The sequence below is a fragment of the Eutrema salsugineum genome, unplaced genomic scaffold (genome assembly GCF_000478725.1).
Source record: "Eutrema salsugineum unplaced genomic scaffold, Eutsalg1_0 scaffold_4, whole genome shotgun sequence".
Taxonomy (NCBI): Eukaryota; Viridiplantae; Streptophyta; class Magnoliopsida; order Brassicales; family Brassicaceae; genus Eutrema; species Eutrema salsugineum.
Genome location: NW_006256686.1, coordinates 14489312 through 14510620, shown reverse-complemented (window position 1 = coordinate 14510620; position 21309 = coordinate 14489312). Strand labels below are relative to the sequence as shown.

The window sequence follows — 21309 nt, the reverse complement described above, 5'->3', positions numbered from 1 at the left end:
ATCAAGGAAAAGAGACAGAAGCCGAGGGACTTGGGGAAAAGATAGAGTCGAGAGACGATGCTGACAGAACGTCCTTGGGAAAAGGATGGTTCAATACTTCACCATAGGTGTAAGAAGATGAAGAGAAGAGGAATGTGAAGTCACAATGGAACGTGACAACGATGAGAAAGATTCCATGAGGAAAACGGACTGGTGATGAGAAATGGAGACTAAGGAGTAGTCTTTACCGAGGAAGAGGGGTCTCAGATGAAGAAAGGATTTAGATGAAGATCGGCCGGATCAAGTTAAGTGGACTTGAAAGTCCTTTAACGGATCAAAGGACGAAGTAGTGAATATGTAACGATGAGGAAGCAAGGGATCAGGGAGATCGCCAAGCTTGTGAGACAGATGAGAAAGAACCAAAACATCGAAACCACAGCAAATGATCAGGAGGATCACCAAGCTTTGTGAAGGGTCGAGGGAACAGCCAACTTGTGAAACAAGCGAGAAGACATGGTAATGTTAAGACAGTGGTGAGGGGTCGTAGGACCAGTAAACCATATGGAGAGACTCAGACATCAAGGAGGATGAGGTTGATCGCACGTCTGGAATTCGAGGACGAATTCCTATAAGGAGGGGAGAATGTAACAAACCGGTTGTTAAGATAGCGCGGATGGGCGGCCGCGGGAAAAATGCTAAATCGAGGACGGATCAAAGAAAATCCGGATTTGGCTGGAAGAGCATGTTTGTCGAGGGAGAAGTGATTTTTATCAAGGAACGAAGAAAATGGCCGAGAGAAAACGACTTTGGCCGATAAAATCAGCTTTTGCCAGGAAGACTTGCTGTTTTATCGAGAAAGTCTGATATAGCTGAGGAAATGTATTTTAGCCCGGGAAAGATGGAAAATCCCGAGAGAATCAGTCTTTAGCCGAGAAAGTCAGATTCCGGCCAAGCGATGAAGGATTTAGCCGAGGAAAAATGAAATTCTGCCGAGAGAATTGAATTTAGCCGAGGATCATTGCATTGAACTGTTTGTTTGCATGTTGAGTGTTCATTTCTTTCATATAATTGTTGAGCTTCGGCTATTTTGGGGTTGGGTCGGGGTGACTAACCGTAGACGGGTTCCGGACTCACTGGACATTTAGTAGAAATGCTCATTATACGAATTTTGTCCTGCAGGTAACCTATAGACGGGAAACCTTAGAGGGTTCGTGCGACGCTAGGCACTGGAGTAGTTTGACGTTGTGAGTGTAAGCATAATAGATTGTATTATGTAAGACTATTTTGACTCGAGCTCAATTATATGATTTTCGGTAACCGTTTGTAAGCATACTTTATTAAGTATTAATAAAAAGAGAGTTTTTATGGAACTCCTCGCTTTTCCTGATATTAGACATTGTCTAGGTCGAAACAATTCAAGACCGGGAACGGGTTGAAAAGCCTTAGGCTTTGGTCGAGAGGCATGGTATCGGACGAGGTCTAGCCAAGATGGTATGGGACGTTTTGGCCGGATTGTCTCTGTTATCATTCTGTAGCACTCTGTGTTCTTTCTAATCATAGATCGAATCGGGGGTGTTACAGGCAAGGCAAGGTGTGTAAGCATATCCTTCATTGGGCTTCCCATCTTCATGAGTTGGCATCAACTGTTTCAGCCCCACACCAAGGAGATTCAGATTACCCTTATGAACTCTCCCAACATCAAGTTTGAAGAAGAAGCTGTGAGAGAGGATCTTGTGGACATATCTCAGCACTGGATTTCTTATCCAAGAGGACTTAGCTGCTCCATGACAGAAAAATCGTGCAGTAAGTGGTATGTGGCAGGGGCGTTACAAAGACCAAAAGGCATGCGCCTGTATGCAAATGTCCCATAAGGGCAAGTAAATGTTGTCTTCTCTTGGTCTCTTGGATCTATAGAGATTTGAAAGAATCTAGAGTAACCATCTAGAAAACAAAAGAAGGGATGGTTTGCAAGCCTCTCTATCATCTGATCAATAAAATGCAAAGGAAAATGATCCTTCCTAGAGACTGCATTGAGCTTTCTATAGTCTATACACATCCTGTGTCCAGTTATAGTCCTAGTAGCTATCAGCTCGTCCTTCTCATTTCTTATTACTTTCACTCCCCCTTTTTTGGGCACCACATGGACTGGTGAAACCCATCTAGAGTCTGAGATTGGGTAAATTATCCCAGCCTCTAGGAGTTTGAGAATCTCTTTCTTCACTACCTCTTTTAAGTTGGGATTGAGGCGCCTTTGGTCCTCTATGGATGACATTGACTCTTCTTCTAAGTGAATCCTATGAGTGCATAGGGAGGGTGAGATACCCTTAATGTCATCCAGAGAGTAGCCAATGGCTCCCCTATGTTTCCTCAACTCTCCTAACAACCTATGCTCTTGGTCCTCTCACAGCATATCATTGATAATAACAGGATAAGACTCATTGAGACCTAAGAAAGCATACCTGAGCCCCTTGGGAAGAGGTTTGAGTTCCAGCTGAGGTGCCTTAGACTCATCCCAATCAGCACTGAAGTTGTCTTGCTCAAACGGCCCAGCATGCTCCTTAACCTTTGAACTCACGGCCATGACTGCTTGAACTGCTCCTTGGCTTGTCCTTGAGCTTCTGATACCCAAGACCTCAGGGCCAGTTTGTTCCAGTTCCAAAAACCTTGTCTCAGGACCAAGTTCTCTTGCATTGTCCAAATACAGCTTGTACCCTTCACTTTCTTCTGCTAAGAACCCATGGTCTCCTTGTTCTTGGGTTAAAGCAGATTGAAGAGGGTCATCAGTATTCAGTTCCTCAAGCAACTCATCAACCAGCTGATCCATTGTCTCCACATAGAAGCATTGTCCTTCTATGGTGGGCTTCTTTATCATCTCATTCACATCAAACTTAAGCTTCTCAGACCCAAGTTGAAGCTCTATGATGCCACCTCTCACATCAATAATAGCTCCTGTTGTGGCCAAAAATGGCCTGCCCAAAATGAAAGGATCAACTGGTTCCTCATCCAGCTCCAGCACAACAAAATCAGTTGGAACCTCAAAACCACCTATCTTGACAGGCAGATCTTCCAATATCCCAACTGGTAACCTAACTGATCTGTCTGCAAGGACAAGAGATATCCTAGCAGGTTTGAAGACTCTAAACCCAAGCTTCTTTGCTATGGAGAATGGCATCAAGCTGACAGATGCTCCCAGATCACAAAGGCATCCAGAGAATAGCAGAGGCCCTATGGCACAAGGGAGTGTGAAACTCCCTGGATCAGTCAACTTTCTTGGAATGGACTTTTTCTGAATGATGGCACTGCATTCATGACTCAGTACCACCATACCTTGAAGCTCTTTAGTCTTGTTCAGAATAGCATCCATTAAGAACTTACCCATCTTTGGCATTATTAGAAATGCATCAATGAGAGGCATTGTGAGTGGTGTCTCATTGAGAGCTTTTTCAAATACAGCTCTTGCCTTGTCTACAAGCTGCTTCTTGAATCTCCCTGTAAATGGGAGGTTGGGGTTGTATGGAGGTGGTGGAACATATATCTTCTCTGGTTCAGGTTTCTTTTCCACCTCTTTACCCTTTTCTTTCCTTGATCTTTCAGCAATTTGATCATCCTTTAAGGCTGCCTCCCCCTCAGTTTGATTATTGTCCTCAATGATCACATTGTTGTGCTCAATACCAGGTAGCTCTTTGCCACTCCTCAGTGTGATGGCTTTAGCATATTCCTTGGGGTTGGGTTCAGGCTTACCAGGTAGTTGGCCTTGGTTCCTTGAGCTAGATGCCTGATTCTGCTTCAATTGCTTTATGTCCTGCTGCATTGATGCATACTGGCTTGCAAACACTTGTTGACCCTGAAGCAGCTGTTACAGAATCCCAACCATATCTGACCCCATCTGTGGATTCTGGTGAACAGGTGCTGACTGGAACTGATGTTGAGCCAGCGCTTGCTGTTGGAACTGTGTTGGACCAAACCCTGGTGGTGCTTTTGGCTGCTGCTGTGAACTGAAACCAGAACCCTGAAATGGTTGCTGTTGCTGACTAAAACCCTGATTCTGAGCAAACTGATTCTTTGGTTGAAAAACCCTTGAAAGTTGTTCTTGGGAACAAAGTTCTGTGGAGCTTGAGAAGTGGGATAGACTTGGTCTTGTGGGTTTGCTACATTGGGATTCCTGTAAGAGAGGTTCTGATTGGCATTGCCATACTGATATCTTTGGGACCTCTGATTCCCAATGTAGTTAAGCTCTTCCTGAGTAAGACCCTCTTCACTGATGTTCTCAAAGCATTGAGAAGGTTCCTCATACTCTCCTACAAAGTGCATTGCCTTTTGAGTGGCCAATAACACCTTGTCCAGCTTGCTTGTAAGTGTTTTAAAATCCTTCTCATATCTTTGATCCCTGCTTGAACTCTCATTCCTATTGGCTCTATCAAAGTCTTCTCCATATGTATCATTGTTCATTGCTAAGTTCTCAACCAGCTCTAAAGCAGCATGAATCTCCTTTCCCAGAAAGTTTCCATTGGAGGCAGTGTCCAGCTGGTTCCTAATCTTGGGAAGTGCCCCTCTATAAAGTGTGTTGAGAAGTGAAGCCTCACTAAACCCATGGTGTGGGCATTGGTTGGTGTAGCTCCTGAATCTCTCATATGCTTCACCAAAACTCTCATTGCTGTGCTGAGTGAAGCTAGAGATTTGGTTCCTCAGTTTAGCTGTTCTGGAGGTGGAGAAGAATTTAGATAAAAATGCCTGCTTGCATTGCTCCCAGGTTTGAATGGAGACTCTTGGGAGTTTCTTCTCCCATTGGTGAGCTTTGTCACCAAGACTGAAGGGGAATAATCTGAGCTTGAAGCTATCCTGTGATACTCCATTTATCTTTGTCAAGTCACTTTATCAAATTGATCCAAGTGTTCCAAGGGATCTTCCATTGCCAATCCATGGAACTTGGAGTTTTGGACCATATTCAATAAGGATGCCTTCACTTCAAAGTTGTTGTTTTGCACAGGTGGTGCTTGAATTCCAGCTCCATACTGATGAGCATTGGCCCTGTCATTTTCTCCAACATAGACCTGTGGCTGCTCATATCTCCTTTGCTGGTGTTGGAAGGGCTGTTGGTGGTGCACCTGTTGTCTTTGTTGGACATTGGCCTGATGCCTCTGCTGATGAGCTGGAGCGTGTCCCTGGTGGACATAAGCTTGCTGTTGATGCACCTGTTCCTGATGAACATTACCCTGATGTAACCCTTGACCAGCTCCATTACTAGCTGCATTACCAGCTCCATTACCCTGAGCCTGTTGCTCCTGATCCGGTTGCTCCATGTCAACCACATGCTCTCTTTGATCTTCCATATCAGCTGGATCAATCTGTCTTCCACGCCTATCCCTTCTCCTCCTTGGTGCCAAAAGGTTAATGTTGTCGTTTAAGGGGAAAGGTGGACCATAGCTTCTAGATCTGGACCTGGTGTTCATGCACCTGAAACTCACAACCAGAACTTGAAAGAAATTAGAAAACACAAAAGAAAATGCTTGATCTCAAAAAATGACACAATCTTAATGCTATCACACTTTGGCAACGGCGCCAATTAATAACTTAGAGTTTTCAAGGCTCTAAATGAGGGGTTATCAATCCCTTTTGTCACTTTGCAGTACAAAGGGTATCAATCCATCATGTGTAGATGATGTGGGTCTTGATGTGTGTGTCGAGGGTTGTCAAGTTTTACCCTAATTGAAATCAATAGCCGCAAGTGCACAACTGATCAATTGTAGTACTTAGGGATCGAATCCACAAGGAAGGAGGATCTTTTGCTGCAAAATGCCTTTGAAAATAAGTTAAAGTAAGGAAGTCTAGAACTAAACGGTTTAATGGGGGTTTGGTGGTGTCTTTAAAATGTAAAAACAAAATATTAAAAGAGAGTACGGAAATTAAATGGTGTAATAACTAAACTTAACGAAAATAACTAAAAATGATAAAAACGGATATTCTAATGCTTAAATGAAAATGAACTAAAAAGGAAAGACAATATTGAACTAAAGCTTAAAGAAAAATCGCAGGAAATCAATGGCGAAAAAGGCGTTGGGCTTCAGGGAAGTTTTCTCAGGGGTACGAACGATTCAAAACATTGCTAGAGAGGAAATTTTGTAAGATCTTAGCTTAAACTTTTCGAACTTGAGTCACGGACGTATGAATACGCCACTGTCGTGATCATAGACAACTATCTCTCTCAACCCTGACCAGTAGGTTTCCACTCTGGCCCTGGAAGAGAAGAGATGCATTATGTTTAAGACTCGTCCTGATTCACAAATCGCCCATAGGTAGGTTTCCACTCCTATGTTTGTTTTGCTCTTCTAAACTAGATCTGATACCTGATGAACACTTTCGTGTCACCAAGCATCTGGATCAGATTGTAGTTCATGACGCTACTCTCATGCAGTAAAAACGAATTCAGAAGAAAATGTTCTAAGATTCAGCTCAATAGCCAATGGAATCCTCACCGAACATATAAATCCCCATCGAAAATCCCTTAATCCCAACAATAAAACTACTCAGACATAATGAACGAAATCAAAGACATAATATTAAGAAGTAGAATAGAAATCAAAATTGATAAAGAAAGAACAAGGGTTCAAGAGAACAAATCTCTCTCTCCCTAAAAGCTAAAGCAAAAATAATAAGAATATGAAGTAAATATTTCGGTGGTCTCTAAGGTTGTACAATTTCTAGGGCTCCTAAGACATGTATTTATAGTGCTCAAGACCTCTTTGGACGTCACTTAGGGTTTCTCCAAATGTGGGCTTCAGAAATGGGCTTTTTGGGCTCGGAGGTTGAAGGCCGCGGTCGGGACAAGTGTGACCGCGGTGGATGAGTGGTTTGCCACGGTCAGGATGCTCCTGACCGCGGGAAAGTGCTTGTTGGCCGCGGGTGGAAGTGCTGGCAAGCTGGTTTACGGGACATCTTGCTCTTCGTGTATCTTTTGATTGAACCGTTGGATTGCCAAGCTGTAAAGTGCACTGGAAAGCTGATACTTCCATCTTTAAGGTCTCCAAATTTGAGCTGGATCAGACGGTGAGAAGGCCTTTAATCAGGGGTGAACTTCTGACGGTTTGACTCTGAGCTGAAATCTGGTTTTCTATCCATTTTGTTAAGCTTTTCCCTAAGTTTCCAGAATAGAGTCTTGGAACTACAAATACTAGAAAAACGTGATAAAAGTACTTAAAAGCAATTAAAAACATAGAAAAAGTATTTCAAAACGATCCATAAAAGTGGTCAAAATACGGTGTTATCAGTAGACACTAAGATGCAGGATCGGTTCTTAATTCAAGCCGAATGATCGAGGTTTTGATGATTAATGACAACTAAGAACTCAAAACAAGGATTAAAGCTAATATCAACTTAAACAAGCAAGTAAATAAGCTAAATGAGATGAGAATGTATGTATGATGATGAGAAAGGTCTTAGACAAGATAGTGGATTAGGGTGTCTTTAGTGCTAAACTAGTGAGCTAATGAGTCATGTGATCAAGCAAACCATTCAACTTAAGCATCATTAATTAAGCTAATTGATAGATAAGAGATTTTAGGTCTCAGGGCTATCAATCCCCTTTGTCGAAGTAGCACAAAGAGGTATCAATCCAGACAAGTCAACGAGACACTAGACTATGATGTTTGTTCATTTAAGTCAAGACAAAAGGTGAAGGTTTCGAACTAAGCTAAGTGACAAACGACTAAGCATGAAAGGTAAAGCAAATGATTAGATCTAAACAGAGACAGGATGCAAATAATAGCTAAACGATTCAGATGATGATAATATGTAATAAAGCAAGGGACTTTAGACGAGATACTTGATTCGGGTGCTTCCAAGTTCAACTAGTTGGTTAATGAATCAAAACATCAAGCGGTTTCATTTAACTTTGAACTCAAGGCATGTTAATCTTCTCATGAAAGTATTAAGCATCTAAACTGATTCTCCTTCATACCAAAAAATGTCTTTTGAGAAGCATCGAATCAATCAGCAATAAGAGTCAGTTCAAAAATGTCATTTAAGAGAACAAACTATCACTCTCGCGATGAAAGACTCTTAAACCCATAACCGAGTGGTTCAGACATTTCTACAAACACTTTTGATGCAAGATATGTCTCAGATCTGAACCTCAAGTGATGTGCTTGGATCCAGCCTAGAGATCTCGTCGGTTAAGGAATGAAACATGCAAGACTAGACACCTAAACCCACTAATCTACCTTGAAAGCACCCTAATCTACTCATCTAAAGCCGCTTAAACGAATACTCACTAATCATAACGAGCTCATTAAGTCTTTTGCAAGACGTGTAGCTAGTCATGATGAGGAGTTTAATGATAGATGACAAAAGAAAATAAAGAAAGAACAAGATTTCTGATGCAAAAACGAGATATCAGATTAGAATAATCAAGTTTTACCAAAGAGGCAAGTTCTTAAAGCTAAAAACAGATAAGAGATAAGATGATTAGGTTTTTAGTCTCAAAATGTATATATAGCAAAGGTAAAGTGTCGCGGGTCAGCCCGGAACAAACCGGGTACTGAACCGCGTTCTTGGGCTGATGAGTGAGTGCCACGGTGTGTCGGAGAGTGAAGCCGAGGTCTTCATGTCGAGGAGCGCACGTGAGTCCAGATCCAAATGAAGATCTCGTGAAGAACACGTCAAGAACATGCATGAACCCTAGTCTTTGATCCATCTTCACGTGTGTGTTTTTGAGCAGCTTTGTTCTTGATTCTGGGCTTGTGACAATGGACCTCGGGATAAAATGCTGAGGCGCTTGGACGTCGAGGGGTTCGGCAGAACAGGGTCCGGCATGCACGCCGAGGTCGCTACACCGAGGTGCATGTTCAACACTTAGTCGTTTCCAGCTCCTTTCTTATGTGTGCATGCCTTGATCCCAACGTGCCGAGGTATCTGTACGAGGCCTAGCTCAGGATACTTCCAAAATATGAGCCTTGACTTGGCCGATGTCGAGGTAATGATGCCGAGCCCTGAAGAAACACTTAGCGCGTATCACAACATATTTGGGCCCGTATCGACCATGTCGCCTTCCGGCGGCAGTAACTTTCGACCCACGACTCCGAATGCTCTGAGACCAGTTTCATAGTCAAGGTGACTCAATAAACTCGAACTTTGGTGAAGAAACCGTCGGAGCTTGGGTAGTGGGAGTCTTCCTGGACTTCGCATCTTTGAACCGCATCGAAATCACCGGAAAATAAGCTGTTCGGACCGATGTGAACTCCGGAGACTTTATCTTTCAAACCACTCGTCCGAGTTGAGCGATCCCTACTGTTCTGAAAAGGTCTTTCACAGATCTCAAACTTTGATGAAGACCGGGTAAGCTGATTTGGTCCGGAAAGGCTCCGTCCGCCGTGACCTTTGTACTTCGCCGTTCAGTTCTCGGATGCGCGTAATGTTGATGTATCTTCCGGAAGCTGTATCTTTCTCCCTACTGGTCCGAATTGGATGATTCTAACTGTTCTGGGATCTTTGTTTTATTATCTCCAACTTTGCTGAAGACCCCGCCAACTGATTCGGACCGGAAGGTTCCCCGGATTTCTGATCTTTGAATTGCGCAGACAAGGACAGATTTTGGTCGAGAAAAGCTTCCCGCGGTAAGAAAAATGACCGAGGGCTGTGTACCGCGGTGAGCTTTTTGGTCGTAAAAATTATTTCGCCTCGGCCAAAACTCGACCCGCGGTATTAACGCCTGATCTTCGACCCAGGCTGACTTTGGTCGATCGGTACGGACTTTGGTCGGTGCTGAACGATCGGTAAGCCTTTTTGGTCGAGGTTGGACGATCGGTAAGGATTTTGGCCGGTAATGAGCGATCGGTAAGGATTTTGACCGAGGTTTCTGTCCGTCCGGTACGCGATTTGGCCGAGAAATTCCTCCAAGCGGTTTTCACCATTTTTGACCGTTTTCTTCACCGTCTTCTTCTCTGCTCCTCTTCTTAAGCTCCAAATGACTCCCAAAGCACCTGATAAAGACCTCAAAACATGCAAAACTCTTCGGGACCTAATGCAAGCCCTAAATCCTATTTTCATGCCTAAAGACTCAATTTACATGGGAAAACACATGATGAGGACTCTAAAATGCACTCTAAATGATGTAAAATATAGACATATCACTAATCCTCTCATGAAGGTATTAACTTCTATGCTAAAACAGTTTCCAACCTAATCATCATTAGTGAAACATGAATCAACAAGCATTAAAAACTAGTTTAATCTGTCATTTAAGCATATAAACAATCATTCCCATGATGAATAATACTTAAACCTCTGACAACCTTGGTTAAGGCATTTGAATGTGTATGGATCTAGCATTAAAAACAGGTTGTAGAGAATGGAATATGAATGATCTAACCCCTAAGCTCACTAATCTACCACCTAAGCACCCTAATCTACATATCTAAGACCTTAATATGGGGATTACTCACTAATCATAATCAACACACTAAATCCTTTGCAAGATGTGTTGTTAATCATGATTAGAAGTGTGTAAATGAAGATGAAGATGATAGATGAAGAAGAAGACAGCTTTTAAACACTCAAGAATCTCTGAATCTCTTGATTAAAACGCCCAATCAGATATTTCTCTTCAAAAGGAGTTTTGTTACACAAAAGAGGCAAAGAAAATGAGGAATAAAGCTTAAGTCCTTGGGGTAAAACCCTAAATAACTATTTATAGGTTCTAAAACGAACCGGGTCAGCCCGGAACAAACCAGGTCCTGACCCGGCTTTAATGGTTAAAATGACGAGTGTGCGAGTTGGTCAGGAGCTTCCCAAGTCGCATGCCCAAGTCACACAGCCAAAGAAGCAGTCTTGTGAGCCTTAAGTCCTTTAGTTTCAGCCGCATGCCCATCTAGGAGTGTTCTGCGAGTCTTTGTGCGATTCTGTCTTCATCCTCTTCAACTCGCATGACCAAGACGAAATCTGGGAAGAATATGTGTGCGACTTGGTCCTCCCTTAGTCCCAACTCGCATGCCCAACTCGCATGATCCTGACAAGAAGCTTCAGCGAGATAGAATCCATGTAAGCCCAGCCGCATTACTCTCTCGGTGTAAAACGCGAATCTTCGTGCGGCTTAGTTCCCTTTGCTTTTTAACTCGCACGACCATGTAGCAGGGGCTTTCAGAAATATGTGCGGGGTGGTCTTCATCACTCCCAAGTCGCATGCTCAAGTCGGTGTAAATTGCGAGTCTTCATGCGGCTCAGTTCCAAGCTTGGCCAACTCGCATGCTCAAGTCGCACGCTTGTGGACTTAGTATTTTTTTTGCTCGGGAACCTTAGACCTTACCCAGTGTTGCCTTACTCGCACACCTCAACACGCAGCTCAACCGCCAGACATTAATCTCCAGGCATTGCGAGTTAGCCAAGTCGCAAGACTATCTCGCAGGCTTCAGGTATCCTCGGATCACTTCACATTCGTGGGAGAGTAACTCCCAGGATACTGGTCCATATGGCGCGATTCCAACTTCAGTGGAAAGAACACTCAGATATCTTCAACTTTGGTGAAGAAACCTTCGGCGCTTGGGAGTTGGAAAGTTCCCTGGAGGGCTCATCTTTGCAGTGCATTAACACGGTCAGAAAGAGGTTTCTAGACATGCGTCCATTCCAGAAATGTTATCTTCTTACTCATAGCTCCAAATTGTATTATCTCAAATCTTGATGAAGGCCCTGTAGACTGAATCAGTCTGGAAGTGCATCTTCCTTCGCATTCTTTGGAGCTTATCGAGTCGGTCCAAAACGGTAGCGAGACAGGCGTGCCTTACGACAAGCTTAACTCTCTGATCACGCCTCCAAATCCTATTATTCCACCTGCTATGGAACCATGATCTAATCCTCTCCAACTTTGACGAAGCACCCGACAACTGAATCGACTGGCAAGACCTTCAGGTGACGCGATTTCTGAGATATATCTGTACACGGAAATTTTGGCCGAGAAACCTTAGCCGCGGTACGCGTTTTGGCCGAGAGGCTCACTCGCGGTACATGGAAAACGCCGAGAAAAGTTGCTTGCGGTACATGAGGTACTTAGGAGTTGTATATTTCATTTCAAATCATATATTATTTCATGCAATTTAGGTCTTTAGGAGTTGTTTTAGGACTTAGGAGTCGCATTAGGTCCCAATGAGTCTTTGCATGTTTTGAGTGTTTATCAGGTGTATTTGGAGCTATTGGAGTTGAAAAGGTGAATCCAGGAAGAGAAATGGTGATCAGGGCTTGAAAAATGGTGAAAATGGGTTTTGGAGGTTCTCAGCAATTCTCACGTACCGCAGGAAGGTTTTTCTCGGCAATTTGCATGTACCACGGGTGGATTCCTCGTCCAAAACGTGTACCGGCTGGTTAAGTTTCTCGGCCAAAATTCCCGGGTGCAGACTCATTTCCGAAATCGCCTGTCCGGGGAACCTTCCGGTCCGTTTCAGTTGTCGGGTGCTTCATCAAAGTTGGAGACGATTGGATCATAGTTCCAGAGCAGGTGGAATCATAGGATTCGGAGGCGTGAGAAGAGAGTTAAGCTCGTCGGAAGGCACGCCCGTCTCGTTGCCGTTTTGGACCGACACGATGAGCTCCGAAGTATGCGAAGGACGATGCACTTCCAGACTGATTCAGTTTACAGGGCCTTCATCAAGATCCGAGATATTTGAGTCCTCTTTCCAGAACGTCTGAGATAGTTCAATTCAGAGCTATGAGCAAGAAGATAACGTTTCAGGAATGGACGCATGTCTAGAATCCTCTTTCTGATCGTGTCAATGCACTGAAACTGGAATCACGCAATTTGGACCAGTATCCTGGAAGTTACGCTTCCCTGAATGTGAAGTGGTCCGAGGAGCCCTGAATGCTGCGAGATTGATAACCCTTATTAAGGCCTTGAAATTATGCTAAAGGAAAGATGGCACGGTGAAATGTCACGGTCCACATCTGACTGTGGTACTTGATTGCAGTTCTTCGGGGTTTGACACGGTCTTCACATCACTGTCTACACTTGACCGTGTCAAGATAGACTTGGCCGCGGTAGGATCTTACTTGCATTCGGGAATTGCCACGAGGTAATGCCACGGTCTACACTTGACCGTGGCAAGACAACACTTGTGATCCTTCAGACATTCGGGACTTGACACGGCCACAAACCACGACTTTAGACTTGGCCGTGGCAACTTTATACGTTGTTTCGGCGTTTGACACGGCCATGCATCACGAGTAGAGGGAACCCGTGGCACCAAGATCCATCCAAGAACAGAAGCTTCGGGAATTGACACGGTCACATGCCACGGCTTGACCAAAACCTGCTAGACCGTGGCAAACATCACCCTTTATCCACTAAAGCCGGGTCAGGACCCGGTTTGTTCTGGGCTGACCCGGTTCGTTTTTAGAGAACTATATATAGATTTTAGGGTTTTATTCCCAAGACTTATGCTTGATTCCTTTTGTCTCTTGCCTCTTTTTTGAAAAAAACTCCACTTAAGAAGAGAAATATCGATTTTTAAGTGTTTAATCAAGAGAGTTTGAGAGATCTTTGTGTTTAAAGCTGCAAATCCATCATTATCTATTTGATCCATCTCCATTTCTCATCATTAGTCATGCCAATCTTCTCAACTTGCAAAGGTTTAAGAGAGATTAGTATGATTAGTGAGTAGTCACCTTAATGAGGTTCTAGATGTGTAGGTTAGGGTGCTAAAGTGTTAGATTAGGAGTGCTTAGGGCTAGATTCATTGATTCATCTCTCTAAACAGCTGTTCTCTAGGCTAGATCCTTGCACATCACTTGAGATCTAGATTCTGGGAATTTTATGCATCAAAAGTGTTTGATGAAATTCCTGAAAGAGCTGTATTAGAGGTTTAAGCATTTGCTGCATGATGATGTATTGTTATTTGCTTGAATGATCTTCTAGAACTGTTTATTATTGCTCACTGATTCATATTTCACAAATGATGATTTGGTTTGAAAATGGATTAGTGTAGGGGTTAATACCTTCATGAGAGGATTAATCTAGATTAGAGTTCTTAATCATTTGAATCATGTCTCATTATTGTCATTAGGATTCCTAGCTTAGCACCAAAGCACCCTAGCCAACTATCATGTCTAGAATCTCATGCCTCCATCATTTCATATTCACATCATGATATGTTCATAATTTGCATCATTTAGGTTGCACAATTCATTCTAAACCATGTTTTATTCCATGCATTTTAGGTCCTTAGGGTTTGTTTTTGAACTTAGGAGATGCATTAGGTCCCAATGAGTCTTTGCATGATTTGAGTGTTTATCAGGTGTATTTGGAGCTGAAAAGATGAATCCAGGAGGTGGAATGGTGATCAAAGCTTGAAAAGTGGCAAAATTGGGTCTTTGGAGGTTATCGGCCAATCACGCTGACCAGGAAGGTTTTCTCGGCCATTTTCGCGTACCAGGAAGGTTTTCTCGGCCATTTTCGCGTACCAGGAAGGATTTTATCAGCCATTTTCACGTACCGCGGGTAGACTTTATCGGCCAACACGCGTACCGGCTATTGAATCTCTTGGCCAAATTCTCCGGGTGCAGACACGTTTCCGAAATCGCCTGTCCGGGGAACCTTACGGTCCGATTCAGATGTCGGGTGCTTCATAGAAATTGAAGAGGATTGCATCACGGTTTCATATCAAGTGGAATCATGGAATTCGGACGCGTGAGCAGAGAGTTAAGCTCGTCGAAGAAACCCCTGTCTCGCTGCTGTTTTGGACCAAGCCGAGGAGCTCTGAAGAATGCGAAGGACGGTGTACTTCCAGGCCGATTCAGTTTCCGGGGCCTTCATGAGAATCAGAGACATTTGAGTCTTCTTTCTAGAACGTCCAAGATCATTCAATTCGGAGCTATGAGCAGGAAGATACGATCTCCGGAATGGATACATGTCTAGACGCCTCTCTCTGTTCGTGTAAATGCACTGCAAAGACGTGCCCTCCAGGAAGCCTTCCACTTCCCAAGCACCAAAGCTTCTTTCACCGAAGTTGGAGATAAATGAGTCCTCTGTCTTCGGCAACCGGAATCACTAAATTCGGCCAGGTTTTGTGGAAGTTACACTCTCCGGAATGCGAAGTGGTCTAAGCTGCTCTGAATGCTGCGAGATGGTCTTGCGACTCGGTTAACCCGCAGGCCTGAAGATGAATGCCTGAAAGCTGATGCTGCGAGTTGAGAAGTGCGGGTAAGCTATCACTGGATGAGGTCTGAAGCTCCCGAGCAAGAGAAATGCTAAGTCCACAATCGTGCGACTTAGGCATGCGAGTTAGCCGCGCCTGGAACTAAGCCGCACGATCATTCGCAAATCACTCCGACTTGAGCCTGCGACCTGAGAGCAATGGAGTCCAACCCGCAGAGTTTGTACATTCCCCAGAAACCGCCTTGGTCGTGCGAGTTGAAGAAGATGAAGACCAACCCGCAACAACACTCGCAAATCACTCCTACTTAGGCATGTGGCTTGGACAAGACGATTTAAGCCTCACAAGACAGGTTCTTCATCTACTGCGACTTGGGCGTGCTACCTGGGACATACTGGACCAACCCGCAGTAATTCCCACTTTATCCATTAAAGCCGGGTCAGGACCCGGTTTGTTCCGGGCTGACCCGGTTCATTTTTAGAGAAGTATAAATACTTTTTAGTGTTTTTTTTAGAGAACTAAGTTTTATTCCCTTTGTCTCTTGCCTCTTTTGTGAAAGACTCCATTAAGAAGAGAAATATCTATATTTGAGTGTTTAATCAAGAGAGTTTTAAGAGATCTGGGTGTTTAAAGCTGTTTTCTTTTGAATCTATCATCTCCATCTCCATTTCTCATCATTAATCATGCCAATCTTCTCTACTTGCAAAGGTTTAAGAGAGATTAGTATGACTAGTGGGAAGTTAAGGAGTTGAGAAATGAATTAGACAAGTTGAAGTTGGTAACTCACAAACCAATGCATTTTGTTGGAGAGTATGAGGAACCATCTCAGATCTTTGAGAACATCAGTGAAGAGGGTCTTACCCAAGAGGAGCTTAACTACATTGGGAATCAGAGGTTCCAGAGATATCAGTATGGTAATGCCAATCCAAACCTTTCTTACAGGAACACCAATGTAGCTAACCCACAAGACCAGGTCTATCCCATTTCTCAAGCTCCACAGAACTTTGTTCCCAAGAACAACTTTCAAGGATCTTTTCAACCAAAGAATCAGTTTGCTCAGAATCAAGGTTTTGGTCAGCAACAGCAACCATTTCAGGGTCCTAGTTTCAGTACACAGCAGAAGAAGGCACCACCAGGGTTTGGTCCTCCACAGTTCCAACAGCAAGCGCCTGTTCAACAACAGTTTCAGCCACCAACGGTTCAACAGCAGCCACAGATGGGTACAGATATGGTTGGTATTCTGCAACAACTACTTTAGGGTCAACAGATCTTTGCAAGCCAGAATGCAGCCATGCAGCAGAAAACTAAGGAACTGAAGCAGAACCAGGCCTCAAGCTCAAGGAACGAAGGTCACCTACCTGGAAAACCAGAACCCAACCCCAAGGAATATGCCAAGGCCATTACACTGAGGAGTGGAAAGGAGTTACCTGGTATTGAGAACAACAATGTGATCATTGAGGACAATGATCAAACTGAGGGGGAGGCAGCCTTAAAAGAGGATCAAGTTGCTGAGAAACCAAGGACAGAAAAGGGTAAAGAGGTAGCAAAGGAACCAGAACCAGAAAAAGTATATGTGCCACCACCTCCATACCAACCCAAGCTCCCATTTCCAGGGAGATTCAAGAAGCAACTAGTGGACAAGGCAAGAGCTGTATTTGAGAAGGCACTCAATGAGACACCACTCACTATGCCTCTCATTGATGCATTTTTAATGATGCCAAAGATGGGGAAGTTCTTGAAGGATGCCATTCTGAACAAGACAAAAGAGCTTCAAGGCATGGTGGTACTAAGTCATGAATGCAGTGCTATCATTCAGAAGAAGTCCATTCCAAGGAAGTTAACTGATCCAGGGAGTTTCACACTCCCTTGTGCCATTGGACCTCTTCTATTCTCTGGATGTCTTTGTGATCTAGGAGCATCAGTCAGCTTGATGCCATTCTCCATAGCTAAGAAGCTGGGCTTTAGAGTCTTCAAACCTGCAAGGATCTCTCTTATCCTTGCAGATAGATCAGTTAGATTGCCTGTTGGTATGTTGGAAGATCTACCTGTCAAGATTGGTGGTTTTGAGGTTCCAACAGATTTTGTTGTGCTGGAAATGGATGAGGAACCAGTAGATCCTCTTATCTTGGGCAGGCCATTCTTAGCAACTGTAGGAGCTATTATTGATGTGAGAGGTGGGATAATAGAGCTTCAACTTGGGTCTGAAAAGCTCAAGTTTGATGTGAATGAGATGATGAAGAAACCCACCATTGAAGGTCAATGTTTCTATGTGGAGACAATGGATCAGCTGGCTGATGATTTGCTTAAGGAACTGAACACTGAGGATCCTCTTCAAGCTGCTCTAACTCAACAACAAGGAGACAACGGGCTCTTAGCTGAAGCAAGTGAAGGGTACAAGTTGTATTTGGACAATGCTAGAGAGCTGGGTCCTGAGACAAGGTTTTTGGAGCTGGAACAAAGTGGATCTGAAGTTTTTGCTATCAAAGGATCAGACACCAGCCAAAGCAGCTTGGACCAGGATTGGAATGAGGCTGATTCACCCCCTGTTGAGCTCAAGCCTCTACCAACAGGGCTCATGTATGCTTTCTTGGGCTTAAACTCCACATATCCTGTCATCATCAATGATAGCCTATTAGAGGATCAAGAGAGTGCATTGCTTAGTGAGATAAGAAAGTTCAGGAGCGCCATAGGGTATTCTTTGGCTGATATTAGAGGGATCTCTCCTGACATTTGCACCCACAGGATTGATATGTCTATATTTTACATCATTTAGATTGCATTATAGAGTCCTCATCATGTGTTTTCTCATGTAAATTGAGTCTTTAGGCGTTAAAATAGGACTTAGGGCTTGCATTAGGTCCCAAAGAGATTTGCATGTTTTGAAGTCTTTATCAGGAGCTTTGGAGACCAATTGGAGCCTAAGAAGAGGAACAGAAAAGAAAACGGTGAAGAAAAGGGTCAAAAATGGTGAAAACCGCTTGGATCGGCCAAATCTCGTACCGGCTGGTCGGAAACCTCGGCCAAAATGTTTACCGGACGCTCATTACCGGCCAAAAACCTTACCGATCGGCCAGAATCGAGTATCGAGTGCAAAAATACCACGGGACAAGTTTTTGACCGAGGCAAGAATTTTTACGACCAAAAAGCTTACCGCGGTACACAGCCCTCGGCCATTTTTCTTACCGCGGGAAGGTTTTTACGACCAAAAGTTGTCCTTGCCCGCGCAATTCAGAGATCAGCAATCCGGGGAACCTTCCGGTCCGAATCAGTTGGCGGGGTCTTCACCAAAGTTGGAGATAACCAAGCAAATATTCCAGAACAGTTGGAATCATCCAATTCGGACCAGTGGAGAGAAAGATATGGCTTCCGGAGCATTCACCAGCATTGCGCGTACCCGAGAACTGAACGGCGAACTTCAAAGATCATGGCGGACGGAGCCCCTCCAGACAGAACCAGCTTACCCGGTCGAGGCTCATATCTTGGAAGTATTCTGGACTAGACCTCGTGCCAAAGCCTTGGCATGGTTAGATCGAGGCATGCATACGTAAGAACTGAAGCTGGAAACGACTAAGTGTTGAAAGTACACCTCGGTGTAATGACCTCGGCGTGCATGCCGGACTGTGTTCTCCCAAGCACCTCGACATCATGACCCCTCGACATTTTATCCCGAGGTCCCTTGTCACGAACCCAGAATCAAGAACAGAATGGCTCAAGAACATACACGTGAGGATAGATCAAAGACTAGGGTTCATGCATGTTCTTGACGTGTTCTTCACGAGATCTTCATCTGGATCCTGACTCACGTGCACTCCTCGGCATGAAGATCTCGGCTTCACTTTCCGATACACCGTGGCACTCACCCATCAACCCAAGAAGGCGGTTCAGTACACGGTTTGTTCCGGGCTGACCCGCGACACTTTCCCTTTGCTATAAATACATTTTGAGACTAAAAACCTAGTTATCTTATCTCTTATCTGTTTTTAGCTCTAAGAACTTGCCTCTTTTGTGAAACTTGATTAATCTAATCCGATATCTCGTTTTTGCATCGGAATCTTGTTCTTTCTTTATTTCTTTTATAATCCAACATCAAACTCCTTATCATGACTAGCTACACGTCTTGCAAAGGACTTAGTGAGCTCGTTATGATCAGTGAGTAGTCGTTTAAGCCGCTTTAGATAGGTAGATTAGGGTGCTTTCAAGGTAGATTAATGGGTTTAGGTGTCTAGTCTTGCATGCTTCATTCCTTAACCGACGAGATCTCTAGGCTGGATCCAAGCACATCACTTGAGGTTCAGATCTGAGACATATCTCGCATCAAAAGTGTTTGTAGAAATGTCTGAACCACCCGATTAAGGGTTTAAGAGTCTTTCATCGCGAGAGTGATAGTTTGTTCTCTTAAATGACGTTTTTGAACTGATTCTTATTTCTGACTGATTCGTGCTTCTCAAAAGGGATTTTGGTATGAAAGAGGATCAGTTTAGATGTTTAATGCTTTCATGAGAAGATTAACATGCCTTGAGTTCAAAGTTAAATGAAATCGCTTGATAAAAATGGTTCATTAACCCATTAGTTTAGCTTGGAAGCACCCGAGTCAAATATCCTGTCTAAAGCTTCTGCCTTTATCATTCATTATCGTCATCTGAATCACCTGTTTGTTATTTGCATCTTGATTAGTTTAAATCTCTGCTTTTATTTAACTTTATTGCTTATTTGCCTGTTAATCATCATCACCAAACTTTTATCATCTTGTCTTGACTTAAGTGAACAACTGACATAGGCTAGTGTCTCGTTTACAAGCTTGGTTTAACACCCCTTATACTACTTTGACAAGGGGATTGATAACCCTTCTAAGAGCCTGAAAACTCTTAGTTATCAAGGATCCATAGAGGAACAATCTATGACCTCTATTGAGCATCAACGACGACTTAACCCCAACCTTAAGGAAGTGGTTAAGAAGGAGATACTAAAACTTCTTGAGGCAGGAATAATTTACCCAATCTCTGACTCAAGATGGGTGTCTCCTGTTCATGTTGTGCCCAAGAAGGGTGGGATCACAGTGGTTAAAAACGAGAAGGATGAGCTTATAGCTACTAGAACTGTCACAGGACACAGAATGTGTATAGACTATAGAAAGATCAATGCAGCCTCTAGGAAGGATCATTTTCCTTTACCTTTCATTGATCAGATGTTAGAGAGGCTTGCAAACCACACCTTCTTTTGTTTTCTCGATGGGTACTATGGATTTTTTCAAATTCCCATAGATCCAAGAGATCAAGAGAAAACAACATTCACATGCCCTTATGGCACATTTGCATACAGGCGAATGCCTTTTGGTCTCTGTAATGCCCCTGCAACATTTCAAAGATGTATGATGCACATTTTCTCTGACATTATTGAAGAGAAAGTTGAGGTGTTCATGGATGACTTTAGTGTCTATGGCTCCTCCTTCTCGGATTGTCTCTCTAATTTGTCACAGGTCTTGGAGAGATGTGAGCAGCATAACTTGGTGTTGAACTGGGGGAAATGCCACTTCATGGTGCAGGAAGGAATAGTTCTTGGGCACAAGATATCTGAGAAGGGCATAGAGGTTGACAGAGCAAAAGTGGAAGTAATGGTGAACCTGCAAACCCCCACTTCAGTCAAAGGGATAAGGAGTTTCCTTGGGCATGCAGGGTTTTATAGAAGATTCATCAAAGACTTCTCAAGAATTGCCAGGCCCTTGACAAGGCTGTTTTGTAAAGAATTGGATTTCATCTTTGATGCTGAATGTGAAGAGGCCTTCAAGTTGATCAGGGATGCTTTGGGTTAGTGCACCAATAGTTCAGGACCAAACTGGGTCCCTTTCCTTTTGGGGGTCATGGAAAGAGGCATCTGATTTTTGCTGTTTGGAGCAGTGCTTTGGGCAAAAAAAAAGACAAAAAAGCTACATTGTCATCTACTATGCCAGGTACAAACACTTTGACTCTGCCCAAAAAAAAAGTATGCTTTCTACTGAGAAAGGAAATTGCTGGCAAAAGTCTTTTGTCTTTTGTATAAAGTTGAGAAAGCCTACCCGGGGGGGGTCCAAAAATCATTGAATATACCGATCCATCCGCCCCTCCGGTATCTGATGACCAAAAAAGAAGCCAAGCCCAGAACTGTAAAATGGGTTCTTCCCTCTTTCGGGGTTTGATAGTGGAAAGAAACAAGAAAAAAAAGGGTA

The 21309-nt window shown here is 43.6% G+C and overlaps 1 protein-coding gene and 1 non-coding gene across 2 annotated transcripts in view; both read left to right on the top strand.

Moving 5' to 3' along the window:
* LOC112084560 overlaps positions 1–21309 on the top strand; it is a gene marked incomplete at its 3' end in the record, with an annotated part of 134264 nt that overhangs the window by 103658 nt on the left and 9297 nt on the right. The window lies entirely within an intron of this gene.
* LOC112084721 lies at positions 4565–4671 on the top strand. The gene has a single exon (XR_002898382.1). It is a non-coding gene; the product is annotated as a small nucleolar RNA R71 (small nucleolar RNA).